The sequence below is a fragment of the Pteropus vampyrus genome, unplaced genomic scaffold (assembly GCF_000151845.1).
Source record: "Pteropus vampyrus isolate Shadow unplaced genomic scaffold, Pvam_2.0 Scaffold131, whole genome shotgun sequence".
Classification (NCBI taxonomy): Eukaryota; Metazoa; Chordata; class Mammalia; order Chiroptera; family Pteropodidae; genus Pteropus; species Pteropus vampyrus.
The window spans coordinates 561629-568705 of record NW_011888912.1 but is presented as its reverse complement, the minus strand read 5'-3'; the positions used below and the strand labels follow the sequence as shown (position 1 = coordinate 568705).

General features: G+C 43.4%; 1 protein-coding gene and 1 pseudogene across 6 annotated transcripts in view; both read right to left on the bottom strand.

Moving 5' to 3' along the window:
- Positions 1 to 7077, bottom strand: part of NEK7 (NIMA related kinase 7) — a 103662-nt gene that overhangs the window by 78479 nt on the left and 18106 nt on the right. The window lies entirely within an intron of this gene.
- Positions 6143 to 6260, bottom strand: LOC111744301 (annotated as a pseudogene).

Below are 7077 nucleotides of genomic sequence, written 5' to 3'. Positions count from 1 at the left end.
AGTCACCTCTTCCTACGGCACCGCCGAAAGCTAAGGCGTGCAGCCCTCCAGGCTCGGAGTGTGTTTGCCGTGGTTGCTTCTTACTTCTTGGGTGAACTTATACGTGTCGTTGAGGAGAGTCTCGCGAACACAAATGATTTAGGGGGGACACGCTGGACCATGACACAGAGGATACAAGTCCTAACCCGCTCTACCAAGAACTTGCTTTGTCACACCTGACCCATCTCTGAGTCTCCGTTATGTCAAGTAGCAAATTCAGGTATCGGATTACCTGGTCCCCAAAGTCCCTTTCAGTCTCAAAAGTCCACTTAATTCCAACTTCTTCTGCAATAAACGAACAACAAGGCATGCTGCATAAACTCAGCGTGACTGACATTCTGATTCAAGCGGGATAGCTCCTGACAAGGGGCGGTGGGGGCTAGAGATCAGTCAGCCACCCCCTAGAGGCTCAGTGGTGACATATGGTGGAGCCCTAGCAGGCTTCACGAAAATCTTCATGGGGGACTGCGCCAGCACGGAACAACAGTCCGTGGCCAGTGAGCTTGAACTCTAATACCAAGAAGGAAAAAGCTTTGATTTGCTTCGAATGACACACCAAGCATCCGGCCGACCTCGCAAATAAACTAAGTTAATGCTTCTGGGTTTGTTGTTTTCTGAACTATTTGCAGATGGTGTAATGTAATTCTCTAACATTGAAATTTATAATTATTTATCTCATCGAAGTAGCACAGGGACTGTCCATCTGTTTAAAGTTAATGGAAAACCTATATAAAATAGCTGACATTCTCAGTTTTACGACTTAGCCCCCTTTAACCTTTTCCATATTGATATTTCTCTTACGTTAAAAAAGAAGGCAGTCATTTACACTTAGAGAATTATTTCATGAAGTATTTTATGCAGTTATTCCTATTACAAATCAACACTGAAAAACGTGTGAGCTATAAGCCCATTACTTATTCACACTTTTATTTTTAGTAAATGACTATATGAATGTTAATTTAATTAGCCTGAAAATGTGTCTTCTCAAAGAAAAAATTATGTCCTCGGACTGAAAACAGTCCATGCGAGTTCTCATCGTGGTTCTTCAATTCAGTAAGCAAAAGCCACACCTAATTTGACTACCTTCCTAAAAGATCATGGTATGTATCAAAAATTATTATACGGTCATAATTACCAGCAAGAAAATGCCATATCCAAAGGGAGGATATTTGTTAAGTAACGATAAAAATGACGACTTCTAGCCCTGACTCTGTCGCCACCCGGCAAATGCAGGCTCAGGGTACTCACCTGCCTTCTCAACGCCCTTGCTACCCACCTGCCAAGTAACGGAAAGCCTGCCCGTTCCTCCAGCAAATCGTTACAGAGAAGAGATACCGCGTCCAAACCTCTTTCGTCATATTTTCATATAGCTATACAGTTCAAATAACAGGTTGCAGTGTGCATCCTGAATAAATTACTTAGAATAAGTAAAATATTAGCACTATACTGATTTTTAATTAGGACAGAACTAGTTAATTTTCTAATGGCACTACTAGTTAATTTTGTCTCCGTAATACAAAGGCTTTTCAATAGTAGTTACAAATGCATGCTTAATTTTTAACTGAAAACCCAAAATAAAAAAGGAAAAAAATCTACAAGGTGCCCTATTGCCATGACTTTTAGGGTTTCCAAATTCTATGTTTACGTGAACTCTGCCAGCAAAATGCGTACCAATACGTGTACTGACATCTCAAGTTTCCATGGGTAACTTCTCAAAACATCACAGCGGAGTGAGTGGGAAATAATTTCCAGATTACAGATGAAAAACTCGAAAGAGAAAAGTTATATGACTTGTCCAAGATGACATACGGAGAAAATAATAGAACGCAGATTCCCTGATTCATATATCAGTATTAAGCCCAGCCTGTTTTGTATGTGTTGACTCACAGGCACACGCACGCACACACACACACACACACACACACACGCACGCACGCACACACATGCACACAAACACACCAAGCCCTGTGTAACCACAGCTTCTTCCTGGAAATTGAAGGATTGCAGAAATCTGCATAGGAACAAAATTTTCTCAAGCTCTGTAAAGCCACAGTTCAAGGCTAAGGTTTCATGGGCTGTGAGAGAGTTCTCAAAACCACAGAAAAACTGTGTTCAGCTCAAAACGCCACCGCATCCTGGAGAGTTCTGAGCAAGCCTCAGGTCACCCAATCCTTGGTTTTCCTCTGTGAAGGATTCTGCCCTTATGAGTCCTCTTATGCATCTTACTTTGCCAAGAATAATACTTCTGGCCAGGACAATCCCCAGTTTTATTGAGAAATAACTGACATACATCGCTGTATAAGTTCAAGGCATACAGCATGATGGCTTGATTTACAAATATTATGAAATGATTAACAGTAGGCTAGCTAACATCCATCATCTCATATAGACACAATATAAAGGAAAGAAGAAAACAACAAAAAAAAATGTTTTCTCCTTGTGGTGAGAACTCTTTGGACTTACTCTCGTAACAATGTTCCTGTATGTCACGCAGCTGTGTTTACTGTCCTTATCGTGTGGCCCATCACGCCCCTAGCTCTTCTCCTATACCTGGAAGTTTGTGCCCGAGGCCACACCCCTCCGACGCCCCTCTCCCCACCTTGCGCTTCTGGTCACCACGAGTCTGAGCTGTTTTTCTACATGTTTGCTTTTTTAGATTCCACAAATAAGTGAGATCCTACAGTATTTGTCTTTCTCTGCCTGACTGATTTCACTTAACATAAATACCCTCGAGGTTCGTCCGCGTAGTCCCGAACAGAAATTAAAACCACAATGAGCTCCCGCCTCACATCTGGTGGAATGGCCGTCATCGAAAGGAGGAGAAGTAACGGCTCCTGGCGAGGATGTGGAGAAAAGGGAGCCCTCGGGCACCGCTGCGGGAAATGTAAACTGGTGTGGTCACTGTGGAAAACAGTAAAAAAGGAGCCACAAAATATTAGAAAAAGAAGTACCATTGATTTGATCCAGCAATTCCACTTCTGGACGTACATCAAAAGGAAACGAAAACACTAACTCGAAAAGGTATCTGCACCCCGTGTTACTTCCAATGGCCAAGACGTGGGGACAGCGTGCACGTCGACTGAGGGATGAGGGGATAAAGACACTGTGGTGCGTGCATGCGATGGAATGTTATGCAGCCGTGACAAATCGGGGCGATCCTTTTCAAAACAGTACTTATGATGCCCCTTTACTGTTCAGTAATATAAATTTCCTGTCAATGAACTGTTAGACCAAATTTAAATTTACCTTAAGAATTCAAAGCCCGTTGGATAAGTGAATGAAGAAACACAAAGTTCCGTCCCGAACGGTATCTATTTCAGTTATGAAAAATCGTGCACATTTTAAACCTAAAAATACACATATTTGATATGAAGAAAAAGTATTTCTTCTAAAACCCATTTTAATCTAAAAATTACATAAATATATGCTTCCAAATAATGTTTTCGTTTAATGAACAGCTATGGAATGCCTGAAATGCAAGGTCCTGTATCAGAAAGGACAAACAGAAAATGGAACAATCAACTCCTTTCTGACCCTTAAAGAGCTTAAAATATAGCAATTAAGAAGAAAGAAGACAAACTTCTATGGAATTACAATAAATTATGATATTGACTATATTCCAAATCAAATTATAGTCCCAATTTCCTAAGAGGCTTTTTTTTTTTTTAAATTAAAAAAAGGTGACAGGTATCAAATGATAGGAAATGCTTTTCTGCTCTACTAAGCTCATCGTACAATTTTCCTACTGAACCAGGCGAGGCCAGATCGCGTAACAGATCGTTTCTATTAAACTATCTTCACGTGCTCAGATGAGCCCTCTTCGGTCGGGACCGGTGACTCTGTTCCACTAGTCTTAATTTCATGGCAGATTTGTGCACCAATATTCACAGGTATTTTCCAAACTCTGCTCTTTAAAACACAGGAATCCCTTAAGTTAATCGGTGTTCCATGACAGAAAAAAAAAAAAAAAAAGAGGGGGTTTATGGTGACATAAAACACTAAACGAATACTGGGTTGGACCTGTCAGGGCCTCAGCTGGGCTCCACGGCCCCGCGGCCCAGAGAACTCTGACACCTGCTGGACGCGGCTCCGGCACAGTGTGATCGGAACACTAGCTCTCCTTCGCTCCAATCTTTGGTACCGAGAATATATTTACCCAAGGGCATGAAGTGGAAGATTCCATTCGTTGAATTTTAAAAAGTCAACATTTTAGAACTGGGCTAAAAGTCTGTCACGAAGGCAACTCAGATAACTTTGCTTCCTCCATAGCTGTTGGTCTATTAGTTATTACCCATTGAGTCAATTTAAAACCTGTTCTTTATCTTATTTATTGCTTTTCTCCCTTAAATTCTTTGGAATTTATATCGCTACTCTTCTCTTTTCTGTTGTTTTCCTTGGAAATCCTGGCCCACGTTTTCACTCTTAACCTTTCTAGGTTTATTGGTTTTAAGTGTATCTTTTGAAAGTTGCACACAGTTGAGGATTGTTTTTTAGACTGAGTCAGTCTTACGCAAGAGAAATTGAATACATTGTGTGAATTGTTTTGATACCTGCCTTTCATAGTCTCGGTTTTTGTTTTCTTGTTTATTTTTTCATCTCTTGCCATATGGACCACGTCGGCCTCCTTTACTATGGTCTGGCTGTCTACAAAACAAACATCTTCTCTACTTTAAATTCTACTAATGGCGACGTCTGTTTGTTTAAGTCCTCCTTTAACCAGTTCTTGGCTGATTATCAAAGGAAAAATGAAATCCATCTTATGCTCCACCACCGGATCCGGGCTAGCGAAGGACTCAGCAGGCCTGCACTCCTCAGCCGAGACTCCGCCCCCCGCGCTTCGGTCGGGGGGCGGGAGGGGGGCTGCCGCCCTCCCTTACTGCTGGATTCTGCACTACTCCCACTTTGCACAACTGTTTCGTCTTGCTTCCACGTTTACTTTGTCTCGATGCTTATTTCCAGAGCTTTTGAACAAAGACGGCCCTTTCCCAAACTCTTTCCTTTTGACTTTTATGCCATAAGTAATTTTTTTAAAGGGCGCACATGCAATACATTTTCTCTAACCCTTAAAAATCGAAAACGACCTTCCCTCCCATCACACAGGAACAATCATTTGGCTGTGTATATAATTTTTTAGCCACAGCCCTGTTTTGTTCTCCGCAGACCTGAAGTCATTGTTCCATGACTTCTAGTATCCATTTCGTGATGTTAAAGAGAACGCTTTGATCCCTTCCAATTTCTTGGGTTTAGATACTAGTTCTGGAGACTTGCTTTGAACAATTATTGGTTCAGAACTGTGTCTGTGTTGACTACCGCTGACTACTGGTTGAAATAAATCAAGCTAGCAATGTGAATTACACTACAAAGGCATGATCAAGAAATGTGTTTCTGCTTTTGCTTCCCATTTCCACACAAAATACAAGCAATTCTGCTGATTCTCTTGTTCAGGGTTCATTTAAATGGTTAGTCCTTTGATTATTTAAATCAATAACCATGCGTTTTTGGCTGGCTCATACCCCAGCTCCCACATACTCATGATTTATGAAGCGGTACTTCCAGAATCTCCACCTCGACTGGATCTCTCCGCCTGGCTGGCAGCCAAACCAGTAATGTCTAGAATCCGTGGAATACCTCAAATCCCTTCTACTCTGTACCCCTTTCTTAGTGAATGTCATTGCCACCCAGTCACCCCAGAGAGTTCCTAGGCCACACCAGTCCGTTACTCCCTCACCTCCACGTAAGTCACCAGCTCCTATTAACTCCACCTCCCAAGCCTGAGCCCACTCACCCCAGACCGTCGTGAATCTTGCTACGACAATGACCAATCAGTCATTGCTCCTGACTTCGACCATGTAATTCCTACTGTATACACTCCCCAGAATAACCTCTCTAAAGTGGAACCTAATGATGACGCACTCCTGCTTAAACCCCGTAATGAGTGAAGCACCTTGCTCCTTACTTCCCAGCACTTTGCCCCATGAGTTCTATATTCTCTCTTTTTTCTTTCTTCCTTTCTTTATTTGTTTTTCAGGCAAGACGACCCTTGGTTGACCTCACAGATTGCAAGGACGTTGTCAGCTTACAATCCTTTATTTTTTATTTTTTACGCCTACAGCACCTGTCTTCCTAGGGGGTCTCCCATCCAAGTACTAACCAGGCCTGACCCTGCTTAGCTTCCAACATCAGACAGGATCGGGCTTGTTCAGGGTGGCGTGGCCATAGACTAAGTCCTATATTCTGACTCCAATGAACCATTCACATTTCCCCCCAATGCCAGGCTGTGTCACACCCACGTGCCCCTGACACAGGCAGCGCCATCTTGCTGAAACATCCTCCTCGGCTAAGCCACCTGGACGACCTTGCTTCATACTCAGGTGGCCTTCGTAGCACACCTCCGTGTTTGTCCTTGTGTACTTTACTGAATCAGCGACCTGTCCCTCTGACCATTAACTCACTAGAAATCACCATGTGGGCAGAGTCTGTTTCGTCATTTTTTCTTTATCTCCAGTACATTTTAAGGTCCAACAAATACTTGCTGTATAAGCAAATTTGGAAAACAAGAGGTTATAAAGAATACAGGTCTAACCACCAGGACCTGGTTCAAGTTCGCACAAGCACCCACGTTTGAATGCGTCAAGGCCAGTTGCGCCAACCCACGCGGCCTCGACCCCCGATGAAGGCAGGTTCGCAGAGCACAGCACGATGACAGAGCGAGGGTCACCCCGTCATCTCGGTCACAGATGCAGGGAGCGTTCTGCCGTACATAATATCCCTCCGCTTATCTTTACAGAATCACCCTGTGCAGGTGTGAAGGATCAGTGATGGACTCGGCCCCTTGGGAGGAGGCCGCCCAGGAAGCTCCGGAGAGACCTTGTTTTTCAGGCTCGCTGGGGGCACGGGGCCCTGCTACGAACGGGGTGTCCCTTACGCTTCTGCTCATCACTCAGCCACTCACGCAGCAGCTAAAGCCAAACCATCCAGCAGTAACACGGGAAAAATCACAGCGACCGAACTAGAACCATCCACAGAGAAAGACCGACA